Source organism: Falco naumanni, chromosome 3 (genome assembly GCF_017639655.2).
Source record: "Falco naumanni isolate bFalNau1 chromosome 3, bFalNau1.pat, whole genome shotgun sequence".
Taxonomy (NCBI): Eukaryota; Metazoa; Chordata; class Aves; order Falconiformes; family Falconidae; genus Falco; species Falco naumanni.
In genome coordinates, this window is record NC_054056.1 from 93,864,855 (window position 1) to 93,876,400 (window position 11,546).

General features: G+C 43.8%; 1 long non-coding RNA gene across 1 annotated transcript; it reads right to left on the bottom strand.

Moving 5' to 3' along the window:
* Window positions 1–1,349: 1,349 nt before the first annotated feature.
* On the bottom strand, window positions 1,350–3,266 carry LOC121084960. Its single transcript, XR_005826909.1, has 2 exons — window positions 3,022–3,266; window positions 1,350–1,689 (listed from the first exon to the last, which is right to left on the bottom strand). It is a non-coding gene; the product is annotated as an uncharacterized LOC121084960 (long non-coding RNA).
* Between the last annotated feature and the right edge of the window lie 8,280 nt (window positions 3,267–11,546).

An 11,546-nucleotide genomic window follows, 5' to 3' on the forward strand; every position in this document is an offset into this window, starting at 1 on the left:
CCGCGGGCGCCGGCGGCGCGCGGGCCGGCGGGACACGCCTAGAGGTGGCGGCCCCGCCCGCGGGCGCGCGCCTTCCCTTCCCCCGCCCCTCCCTGACTGCGGAGCTGGGGGGGGAGGGGGGGGTCGTTCGCGTTTCGGGGCTGCCGCAAGGCCGGGCCGGGGCGAGGCGGCGTCCCGCCCACACAGCCGCGGCCTCTGACTCCCCGCCAGCCGCCTCGCCCCGCCTGGCCCGGCCCGGCCCGCTCCGGCCGCCGCCCGGCGCAGAGGCCCCTTCATCCGCGCCCGCCCCCCCCCCCCCCGCCTTCGCCGCTGATGGGCTGAGGAGATCGGCGGTGGCGGAGCTGCCCCCGCGCCTGTGGAAACGGGGCTCGGGGGGTGGCACCACGTAACGCGGTCGTGGGTTGTGTTGGTGCCACCCGCGCCCCCCATATGACATACCCCACTCTCCGGGCTTTTGTGTTTTCCAGGAGGACCGAGTTTTCCCAGTTAACCCCCCTTGCCAAGCCCCCGCAGGGCAGGCAGGCCGACTCCGGCACCATGCCCGTGGCAGGGCCGCAGCGTGCGGTCCCCCTGAGGGAAGCGGGCTGGCGGGTGATCTCCCGGGGTACTGAAGGGACAGGGTCTTTCCCGGCGCAGCCTGCATGTGCCCAGCAAGGCACGGAACCGCGGGCCGGGAACCTAATACTGAAATTCAGGAGTGGGAAGGAGGTTGGGGGTTGGAAAGGCCCAGAGGAGTTCAGCACAAGGAGCCTGGGGGGGAGCCCGAGGAGTGGTGACCGGGCCCTGAGTGACCCTGCCTGGGATGGTGGGGTGGACATGCGGGCGGGCTCTGCAGATACAGCCCTGCGAGCCTCTCCTTTGAAAGGCAAAGGGGTATTTCTGCCAGCACCACCCAGATGTTGATGAGGCATCTCTCATATGCTTTCTCCTGCACTCTGGGGATCAGTACCCTCTCACAGAATTAGAAGATGGAAAGTAATACGATGGAGAAGGCACCTCGATACATCTTTTGAAAAGGGCCAGGCAGAATAGAGGCGGTAGAGACATTTTTTTCATGCAGACACAGGTTGTATCTGGCAGTGCCACAGAACAGGAGCATCTCCAGCAGGAGAGAGTGATTGATTCCTTTCCCAGGGGCTTGCTCCAGGCTCTCCTGCCTGCGGGAGACCCCCGCGAGCACACCACCCTATTCCATTTCAATGCAAGGTCTCATGTAAAACCTCAGGCTCTGGTCACATGGTCAGTTACTGTATCCCAACTGTGGAGCCATAACTGGAAATCAAGCATTACCAGCTTTCTGAGTGACTCCTGCTCGGATAATCATTCAACACAACTCATGCAGAAATAGCCACAGTGCAGGACAGGCATGTATTTCTGTAGACAGAATCATCAAAATCTGTTGGTAGGGCCGTATGATGAAATAGCATAGGAAGAATTAGGTGCTTGCTTCTCAGAAAGCAAGAGGAAATTAGGAATCTGTTAGTGCTCTTGACAAATGACTGGCCGGGACCAGGTTGATAGGCTACCAGAGAAAACAGCGTCAGCGGTTTCCCCTGCAGATGTGCTGCCTTCTGCCTCATGCCTTCCTAGTTTTGCCTGCATGCCTGTCTTTTCCAGGCGCTTCTGAGGTAGGTTGTCTGCACGCTCCCTGTCTTCCTTCCACCTTGCAGTGCTCAAGTGACTGTAGACCTGAGAGAAAGTGACCAGAACAGAGGTTTATTTCTAAATCTTCAAAATAATGATCTTGCCTTTTGACTGAGTATCAGAAAGGTGCTATTTTAAGCTCTGTTAAGAATAGGGCTTTTTTTTTCATTTACCCTTAAAATTGTACCATATAAAGAACCATTAGGTTTTCTGTGGTGGCATTTTACCTATAGGATTTGTTTATGGATCCCTTACTACCCTTTCTCATGGCCTAAGATGTATGTTGGAGTTTGTCGTACTTATTTTGTCCATCTAAACTTCTGTTATCTTAGACATTGATTTAACAGTGGGGTATATTTTTTTCTTTGATTTCTTGTCAGTTCTAGTGCCTTCCATTTACTCCAAGGTTTAATGAATTTCACCTGCATTACTGTGGAATATTGCTGGAACACTTGTGAAGAGAGAAGAAAAAAAAAAAAAGCAAAGTGGGCAATGCTGGGTAAATAAAAGCTCACTGGAATTTACTAGCTGTGTCAGGTGAGAACATCACTGTTTAATTTAAATGTTAAGAATATAACCTTCCTTTTACTTCCCCAATAATGCTTTGTTGGGATATTCAGATACAGAGGAGCTAATTTTTGAAACAAGTGTTGTAAGGCTCAGGATCATTATGTATTCCAATACACAATGCTTCTTCATCTTATGTTTTTATTTTTTACCATTATTTTCCACTTTAGGAAGCAATAGGAGGAGAGCTTGAGAACTGTACTTGAACACAGATGGTATGATGGCACAGCATTTGCTGCAACTTGCTTCAAGTTATGTTACAGAGTTCATTTTTAACATAAGCTTTAAACCTTTAGTTTGTAGAAAAGTCTCATTGAAATGGCAACCGCCCAAATATAGGCTATACATTTTCAGAGGTACTTGAATATTTTGCAGTAACATGATGAAAAATTAACTGATACAGGAGAAATTATAATTCTTAAAAGTGCATGAAGAATCCAGACTGGGAGCATACGTTAGATGAAGCGCAAGTATGTATCGCGTTTTGGTATCTCCAGGAAATATAGGGGAACCCCTTGTGAAGTAGGCTGCAATGCTGTAGGCAGTGTTAATAGTTTTGTGGAAGGAAAACATCAGCCTTTCCATTCAGTCCTCTCCATTATTTCTGGTTTTGACGTGAATGGAACGTCTCCTGCAATAACCCTAATTGCCACTAACCATGTTTTTTGTTTGCTAACAGCCCCATATGTCAATAGACACTGAACTAATTCCTCTTTAAGTGGGGTATTTTTGCCAAACACCGTTTCCACTCCTCTGGATTTCATGAACACTGCCATTTGAAACGGATCCATGGAATGAGACTTTACTCACCTTTGCATATGTCGTTTCTTGAACAGATACTCTCCTGCTGTCTTCTATTCTTACATTTCCTGCACTTTCCCCCCAGCGTGGAATGTTTTATTTTGTCTTGCTTATTGCAGTTTTGACCAGGGAACTTGGTCTCTTAAAAAGATAGGCTTTAAGCAGTTTCCCTTTTCTTCAAATGCATTTTCTCTGCTGCTCTCCACACAGCTTTTTGTTCGATGACTTGCACTTTCACTATCTCAGACTGTCAGGCGTACTTGTCAGCAGCTAGGAGCAAAAACTCATTTGTAGAGTTAGACACATTTGCATATGAAAGTACATATATGTATGTTTATTTACAGTCATTCTTACTTTACTTTCTTATATGAGAGGAAGAAATGGGAGGAGGGAGAGCAAGAAAATGATCCCAGATACCTTTTATTCTCCTTCTAACACATCATATAGTTCTTTCTTCTTCCCTCCCATCCTTTCTCTCGTAAGTGTTCAGTTATTCTTCCCTGGGCTTAACCATATTCAATTAACAGTGGATGGGTAGCAAGGCAGGGTTATGGAAGAGGATGGCAGGGGTTTTGGGGGATCACCCTCACACAGGCCAGGGAATGCAGTCCAGGAAGTCTGTAGGAATAGCTCTTAAAAGTCAGAGAATGCTGTCAGGACTGGAAGGCACAGTGGTAGTTACTCGTGGTGCTAACCAGGCTGCTGCTAGCAAATGGAGATGTTCTGATTGATTGGTTTTTTTCCTGGGAACAGGAAAATGAGGAAAGGCAGCCTAGCAAAGGGCGCTTCTCTGGAGACCAGGAGATGATTCTGCAAATCTACAGCCTGCAAGGGAAAAAAATGAGTTGGCAGCTCTGCTGTGTGCTCTCCTGCTGTCAGGAGCTACTCTTGCGAAAGCTGCTTGCCCAAAATCCTGACTGTGGTGACTTTGTTACATACCTTTCTGTGCTGATTTTCAAGGCAACATGATTATACTGTATATAGGAGTATTCTTACGCAGCCTCTGTGTGCTTCTGGAGGGCTTTGAGATTCTTGACCCCACTTAGCAAAAGCAAGAGTGTTGGAGTATTACCACCTTTCTGGAATAAACCCTTCATTAACATTTTTAGGAATATGTCCTAGCTATCTTTATTTCTTTGCTTGGCCACAGCCTGTGATTTACAAGCCAAACTTCAAGCTTTGCACAAGGGAATGAGATCTTTTATTCCTCTTCTTTGTAGCCTGATCGTGCTTTTGGATCAACTGACACCCTTCCTCCTCAGGACACTCTTAAAGGTTGACCCAACTGAGGCACTTTAGTGAGGGATAGATGCATTTTACACTTGAGACTTGACTTTTCTTTTTGTCGTCGTTCCCCACCCCCCTAGCAGTCTAAAATGAATCAGAATCTGACTCTCTGTTAGGTGCCAGTGATAAAACATGTAAGTTGTGGATAAGGCTGCTGTTTTCCATTGCTGAGTGGAAACTAGTTAGAGCTGCTGGATCTCACAAGGCCTTTCTCTCTGCCTTGTTGAAGATGTCCTCAGAATCCTTTCTAACCTGCTCACCTGCCTGTCCATAGTCTAGTTTTACAAAAAATGACGCATTTAGCTGAAGAATCAAAGTACCAGTGCATCCTCCATAAGTAATCCTGTACCATGGATTAAAATTCTCAAATGATTTTGTGTATGGACTGGTTTAAGTACACGTATTAGAGAGTTAATGCATGGCTGGAAGAGTCCCCACAGGTGATTCCTCACATTCAACTGTCAGTAAAATGCAAAGGTCATTTTCACAAAAATAATTTTAAAATGTTTGCATACATCTTGTCACTGAAATGACAAATGTCCAAGAAGGATGTCAGGATACCCGTCAAATAAATGGCATAGAAGTGATGAATTGTAAGTTAGCATGTTCCCTGATGCTGGGAAAAAAAAGTAAGGTAAAATGGCAACTTTTTTCACAGGACTTGTCGCCAAATGATGAAGATAAATTGGCATTGCTCTTTACTTCCTACTGATCTTTCTCAGAAAGGAAGCTAGATGCTGTTCTTCCTTGTTTAGAAAAAGCTCTTGAAAGGTATGAAAAACTGTAAGTTTACACAGGGGTCACCAAGAGCTGAATTTAATCTAAAGAACTTTTATTTCTGACATTTAGCATATGAGATGGGGGAGAACATCAGGACCTGGCTGCACTTGAAGGGCTGTAATAACTTCCTGCAACCAATTAGCTGAAAAGAGGATTTGAGAGGTCTGGGTGGTGAGGCTGTCACATATATATAGGTCCATATACGCATCTCATTTGGTTCCTTTCATTGTAATGTTTAAGAGCATTAGTGACATACTGAATGTACAAGTGCACAACTTCTTGAATTGCTGAGAGCTTATTTTGAAATCAGGCACCTTGGCATTGCTTTGGGTGTATCTACTTTCCCAGGAAAAAATCAGTTTGTTTCTGTACCTGAGTTGATTTTACAATATTAGATGCAAACTCAAAAGCTGCACGGAAGAACAAAGTTCATCACTCTTGAATATGGTTGATTAATCAGGCTATTTTGAGATACAGGTAAGGAGCATTTTAGAGATGCTGCTGCAGTCATCAGAACCGTGAAGAAATCAAATGAAATATCCCCAGCATCAGCAATAAAAAGGAGATTTAACATGAGCATTTGAAAACACTTGGCCAGACAGAGGTCTGCAAGTGGAATATATATGGTTTATATATTATGATTTTATTATATTTGCATTCTTAACCGATTGTCCAATGCTGAGGTATTTGCTGTCTTCCAAAGACACGTGGGAAGAGCCTATCACATGTTCTCTTCTCCATTTCTCCTGGATGGTGCCAAAATGGGCATGCTTTGCCCTGGGATGCATGGAGGCGGTTGGCCACCCACTCTGCTGGGAGCACTGACTGCACATGGGTCCTCCGGGGCTGGAAGTACAAGTTTGAGTGAATTTAATATGGTGTTGCTAAAGTAAATGTGCATTGGTCTTATTCTGATCCTCCACACAGGGCTGAATTACTGAATCCAAAGTAATTCTGTTGGTTTATAGATGAAAACAGTTCTTTTATTTTTGCAAACAATAGCCACTGGATTTGGGAACTTGGAACTCTTTTTAGCTTGTATTCATTTCCGTTATGTGTAACTGCTCTTGAGTAAGCAACATAATAGTTAAAAAGTGTTACCAGAAGAGACAGGATGTCTTGAAGCAAACTTCAGACTAACATTATTCTATTATACCTACTTTGATTTATTTTTGCACTTATTTTTTATTTATTTGTGCTTACTAGCTAATGTTATTTTAATGTTGACTGTCAGGAAAAAGGCTCCATAATGTCTTGTTTCGAATCAGTTCTGCCACTTAATTTCAGAGCTTCTTGTCTTGTATGCATTTATCCTGAGTTTGTCTCTTGTTTTTTAAATGACAGATTATTTATTTTCTGTACATTCTTTAGAAATGCACCATAGCTGTTAAAGTTGAAGGCATCAGAAAAAATGCTAGGGTGCAAGTTACCCATCTCATAGGGTACTCCCTGAGGACTTCTGGAGAACCTCAGAAATGAAATAGTGTAGCTGCTATAGGATACATGCAAACTCTTGCTATAAACATTTGCCGTTAAAAGGATCAATAAGTAATATACCAAGCCTATATTTTCATAAGGTAATCCAAATAATTATTAATACATTGCATTGTGTATTAGATGATCCTTTGAAGTTAAAAATGGAATGATACAGCACTTCAAAGTCATTTTATGAGGTGGTCTAAAACCCGACAATTTCTAGGAAGAAAAGTCTCCTTAATGTCCTACTGATACCTGAATGGTTCAATAGAGGTATGGATGAAGGTGAACTTACTAATATATTTTATTTAGATTTTCACAAGCCCTTGGCAGAATTATCACAACAGGCTACTAAAGAAATTGAAGATGTAGTTTTAGAAGGCCAACTTAGCCCCCTAAATACATATTTAATTAACTTTAGTCAAGTTATAGGCATTAATAGCATTTCTAATCTTGAAGGTTTGTAATGCAGTAGGAACTTATATTTTCCACTGGTAGAATCACTCTGTTCTCTTGTTTTTGCTGCTGAGCATGTGCAAAACCGTCTTGACAGCTCCAGGCTGCTAAGCCCCAAAGAAATACATAAAATAAGCATTTTCTTGCAAGTTTCCTCACAACTGCCTGTCAACTTCAGTTTTGCATCCCAGCAACCAATTTCAACTCATTTTATTTTATACTGACTACATTTATCACAATTTATTTTATATTCTTGATAGGATTGAAAGAGGCTCTCAGGGCCACAGATTGCTGCTGAAATATTAGACAACATTTGGCATGAACAGGATCAGAAATTAAAACCTGGCATTTTTCAGCCTGGTTGCCTTTGAAAGGAGGTTTATGAGATTGTGTTGTTTATCTCTCTGTACATTCAGCAATTCCCCTTAAAAACTTTGGGACCCAATTTCAACCAAATTTGAAAGATGAGCTGAAATCTCAAGATAAATAAGGTCTGTGAAAAACTGCAGCTGTACAGAGGACAAAGCGCGTAATTAAATGCCTGCGCTGTGGAAAAGGCAGGTGGAAGCCAGCCTTTATATAGTGGTTGAGAGCTGCCAGCCTGCCCGAGTATGCTCAAAGAGTTTTGATTGAGCATAGCAAGTGCCCTATACAGAGAATGGGTTTCTGAAGAGAACCTGAGGTTGTTACGGCAGAGGAAATTTTAGGAGACAAAGAATGCAAGTCCTTCAAAACAATGAATCAAACCCCACCTTGTTTGTTTTATTTCTTGCAGAGCAACTTGATTCTCATGCCCTGCCTCTTCTTCCTCCTTCCCACCCTCAACACCGTTTTTCCTCCAAGGATCTCCAGAGTTTGTTACTATCTTTGTATTCCCCTTGGTCTCCTGGCACAGCATCAATTCCTGTAACTTAACCAGCCTAAGAATTCTGTCTGATTTAGTAATGAGGTCTCAGATATACCCTGGTGGGAGCCAGTTAATGGCTGTTTCTTCATCCAAAAAGTTCAACCAGGCTGTTAGGATGTGCTCGTGTCAATAGCTGGAACAAAACTATTTGGTACTGACCCCTTTCCATCCTGACTGGAGAATCTCCTGCTTCAATATTTATATTCATCAAACATTTGTGGATTCTTACGGTGCCCCCCTGCCAGCTACCTGACATTTTAAAGACCCAGCGTTGTGTGGTGGGACTAGTGAATCTAGTTTAAAAAAAGGTAATTATTTAATTTTTTTTCATCTATACACACATTTCAAGTAGTATATCCAACCCAACGTCGCAATGTTTTGAGAATACTCCTATAAGGTATGGAGACTTACAGCTGTCCCACAGGGTCTGTATTACTCTAAAAAAAGCATGTGAGAGTTGTATATTTTACAAATAAGCTCAGCTGAAGAAACAAAGAAAAATGCCTTGCCTCCTTTTTGTCTTTTCTGTCAGGTTCTTCCTCAAGATGGATACTTTATGTAGCATGGAAAGTTTTTGTAGTTCTTCTCTGGTCAATTATCTAAACGGGACACGATTGAGCTGATGTCAAAACAAAGAATACACACATGCATAGTACTGGGCTGTGATAAAAGCTGCTCTTCTGTACAACTTCTCAGTTTGTGAAACCTGTCTGGTTTTGTATAATAGATAAGCCCCAGGAAGTATAAAATTAGTGGGAGTGCTTGTAGTGTGGCCAAGTTACAGTTTTATAGTCGTTTAAAGGTCAGTAGCAAATTGACATCTACACCCAGTCAGTCCTGCAGGGTGAGGCTCTGTAGGGACAAAGCTCTCAGGCAAACATCCACAAGATTTGCCTGTGGCCATATGGAAGAACTGAGGCTGAAGAAGGGGCTGAGATCCCATCCTGCCACTTGCATGCCAGGGCCAGAGTTACCAAGCCAATCTTTCTCGTCATTTATCGAGGGCAGACTTTGAAACCCAAGCCTCCAGGAAAGATTTTTGAAGCAAAACCTCCAGCTCTAAGGTCCCACGGTGCAGGTACTCTTCCCTGTGCCACCCTCACCCCCCGCCCCCAACTTCTGGCTTCTCTTTTTCTTGTTACTTAACCTGAAAATGAGGTTTCAATGAGAAGAAAGTTAAACTACTGAAGGAGACTACCAAGTTTACGGATGTTACTATCTTTCAAATATTTAATGTCTTACTTCTAAGTTAATTTTTTTTTCTTCCAAACTTGTCAGGCTCCTGACTAGCCTCATTAAGAGTGCAACTAGACTGTAACCAAATGATCTCTGTGATACAGTAAGTGGCATGTGAGCAGCTGTAATAGCAGTAGACAACTTCAGAATGCTGTGAGTTCCTCTGAGCTTCACCAACAGATTTGTTGATCAGCTCTAGATTTTACAATGTCATTTTTCTTCTTTAACAGAAAAACTGTCACCAAGACTGGTTACAGCTCACGCCTACAAATACAAAAAGTTGTATAGAGATAACAGCACACAGGAAGACTTGCTAGGCCATGGATTAAGATGTGTACCACTGCCAGTTTTCAGAGAAGATGGTTTGCACAATGAAAGCTCAGAACTCAAAAGCAAAGATTGGGTGCTTTTCTAAGGAGAATAGGTTGAGGGACAAGATCTGGGGGAAAACCCTAAACCCCAAAAACCTGCTGTAGAAAATGTTCCACCTGCTGTGAAAACGAAAAGGAAGGTGGGTAATAAAAGAAGTATGAAGCGTATCTGTTTTCAGAATGTGGCTGAAGAAAAAGAGGCAGTGAAAATCACTAGTACAGATGAAATCTTCAGATGGTCTTAAAGCATGGAAAGATCTGTGCTGCATCCCACAACTAGGGGAAAGCGCATGGGGTGGGAGGGTGTTAATAAGCAGGTCATAAGACAAGGTGGAGATTTGGAAGTGTCCAGCTAGAGCTGTGGTTGATGTTCAGGCAGGAAGTTCTTAAAATGTCCTGAACTCCACAGAGCATGCTTAAATCCATGAGTCAGTGCAGTATACAGAATCACAGAAGATCTCAAGTTGGAAGCGACACAGAACAGATCATCCGGTCCAGCTCCCTGTGCCCTGCAGGACTAACGCTAAACCAAATCAGCACACTGCCTGCTGTCCTCAGGCTCAGGTGCTTTGGGCTACAGCTGCCAGTTTATACTGGGACAGGGACTGGGGTTCCAGTTTCTACTGGGACAGGGTGCAGCCTGTACTGGGAGGGGGTCAGGGGATTCTGTTTGTACTAGAAGGTAAATACATATATATACGCACACGAGCACGCACACACACACGCACGCACGCACGCCACAGCTACTCAGCACTGACCAAGAAGCTCTCTGAACTACTTGTTTTCCCCATGTCACAGATAGCTGGTGTTGAGGCCGACACGGTTAGGAGTTCTCTTTCTAACCAAAGTTTCAAGCTCGGTGCACAGCCACTTGATCTGCAATACCAAACCTACCCCTCCAGCAGCTGGACGCAAACTCGGGGAAGTTCCCTGCACGTTCTTGGGTCACAAGCCAGGCTGACGTACCTGTACCTCGGCTGTAAATGAAGCCTCCCCTGACACTTGTGCAGCATGCCACTCCCAGGAAGATTTAGGAGTGCTAGCCATGCCCTGCCTCTGGCTCATGCGGTCCCTGGCACCACTCCGACATTCACAGAAGAATGTACATCGCCTGCGTATCACCTCTCCAAGTAAACAAGGCTTAGCGGCTCAAACGGTGTTCAGATGGCTCTTCGATACATTCATTTGGGTACATGTGGCTCGAAAGTGCTCTTTTTCTATGCCTTGGTGCTTTGCCACCAACCAAAAATCACCCCCCCCCCCCCCCCCTTCCTCCCACAGACCAGCCTTGCTGGTGATTTTGGCCTGCTCCTCCCTTCCCCAGCGAGCTTCTTGCTCTGACAAATTCTCCCTTGGCAACAATAGCTCCTGCTGGGTTCCTCCCAGTCTGTGGTCATGGCTACTGGGGTGTGAAGTGTTCTGCCCACCTGAGTCAGAAATGCTCGGCAGCTCGACTGACAGCGTAACAAAGGGCAAGTCATCAGCTGAATTGTACCCAGCGCCGGGACTGGCTCGGTGGAAAGGGCTGGATGTGAGAATACCTGGCCAAAACGCTGCAGTTTCTCAAATTATTTTTTCAGCTCCAACAGCCTGCAAACTGCTTCAAATTTATGAATCCATTCTGCATGTAATTTAAAAGTGCATTTTCTTGAGAGAAAAGATAAATTGCAAAAATAAAAATGTTTCTCTACCTACAAACAAGCCTGTGTTACGTTTTGGGAGCGGAAAAGAATCCCCAAACTAGATTACAACAATACACAGTATATTATTTTGATTGCAGTTGTTCTAACTGAATATTTTTACAGATCTAAAAATGTTCAAAAGGATTTAAAAATAAAGGAAGCACATATTTTTTATTTGATCCTAGGGCTTTAAAATCTCAATTCTGTCTCCATGTTTGCTGGAGATCCTTTCCTCTGCTTCTTTTATACTGAGCAGTATGTATCTTACTGAACAGTAAGGTACTGTTTTTTGTAGTCTTTTGGGGGGAGGGTCTTAATCTTAATTAATCTGAATTAAAC